The sequence below is a fragment of the Oryctolagus cuniculus genome, chromosome 4 (assembly GCF_964237555.1).
Source record: "Oryctolagus cuniculus chromosome 4, mOryCun1.1, whole genome shotgun sequence".
Classification (NCBI taxonomy): domain Eukaryota; kingdom Metazoa; phylum Chordata; class Mammalia; order Lagomorpha; family Leporidae; genus Oryctolagus; species Oryctolagus cuniculus.
The window spans coordinates 88,355,639-88,357,382 of NC_091435.1; positions in this window are offsets into that span (position 1 = coordinate 88,355,639).

The following is a 1,744-nucleotide window of genomic DNA, read 5'->3' on the forward strand; positions in this document are numbered from 1 at the left end:
TCAACCTTAGAAGAAAATGTCGTCATTTATTGTAAAATATTTTGTTTTGTTCTTTTTTAAAAATTATTTACTTATTTATTTGAAAGGCAGAGTTGCAGAGAGAGACAGAGAGACAGAGAGAGACAGAGAGAGATCTTCCATCTGCTGGTTCACTCCCCAAATGACAGCAATGGCCAGAGCTGGGCTGTTTCAAATCTAGGAGCCAGAAATTCCTCTGAGGCTCCCACCTGAGTGCTGTGGCCCAGGGAAGTGGGTCATCCTCCACTACTCTCCCAGACACATTAGCAGGTAGCTGTATTGGAAGTGGATCAGCCAAGTCTTGAACCTGTTCCCTATGGGATGCTGGCACCACAAGTACTTTCTGTGCCACAGAGCTGGTCTCTGTTTTGCTATTTTCTCTGGATATTCTATGTGTTATTGAAAGAATGTGTTTTCTGTTGATATTTTGTATAGTGTTCTATATATTTCAGTTGGGTCAAGTTTATCAATTACATTGTTCAAGTTTCTTCCCTATTTATGTTTTATTTTTCTGTTGATTCTTAGCCCAAGAATAATCTATGTTAAGATATTTTCCTATAAATAACACTCTATTTTCAGACACTGGCATTTTTTTCTTATATATACATTATGTGCATACAAATATGTATTTACATCTTTATCCCATGTACTAAAAGTAGGTTAATTTTACCCTTTGGTGTATGTTCACTTATTTCTAACAATGATTTCTTGTATAAGTTTTACTTTGAATGTGATGAAACTTAAAAACTTTCCTTTGATTAGTGTTTCTATTCTGTGCATCTTTTATCAAACTTTAATCTCAATCTTGCTGTACTCTTTCAATTTAGAAATTTTTTGTTAATGACATATTATTATGTATTGTCATATATTTTCTTTAATTATTACACGTAGACCAGTTAGAGTTATTTAATTATTGACTTATTTGTACTAAGTTCATCACATTCCTAATTTGTTCCCTACTTATCCCTCCTCTTTTTGTTCAATTTCTGTCTATTTCACTTGAATAAGATTATGTGTTCAATTGGGTCCATTTTCTCCTCTGTTAGTTGGCTAATATTCTTCATATATTTTAGCATTAGCATATTAATTAATACTCTTACCTTGCTCTTAAAATGTTCAAAGGATTTACCACACTTTAAATGATATTTGTTGTGTTTGTTGATTTTCATTCTGTCTATATATATATATATATATATATGTATATTTAAGTGTAGGCATGTGCATAAACATTAGTAGATTTTTATTAGTTTGCATAGTCAATGCTTATTTAGCTTTATCCTAATATATCTTCCTTTTTGTCTGTATGAAAATTAAACCAATTTATAGTATGGTTTATAACCAACCACAATGTGTAATCAGATCTTTGCATCTTACTGTTTAGGTTTTTTGGCTCAAGTGGATCATACTAAAGGAAACTTTATTTTACCAATCAATCTAGAAGCAACTTGCTATTCTTCTTCTTATTATTATTATTTATTTATTTTTTTTTTTGGCAGGCAGAGTGGATAGTGAGAGAGAGAGACAGAGAGAAAGGTCTTCCTTTTGCCATTGGTTCACCCTCCAATGGCTGCCGCAGCTGGCGTGCGGCGGCCGGCGCACCACGCTGATCCGAAGCCTGGAACCACGTGCTTCTCCTGGTCTCCCATGGGGTGCAGGGCCCAAGGACTTGGGCCATCCTCCACTGCACTCCCGGGCCACAGCAGAGAGCTGGCCTAGAAGAGGGGCA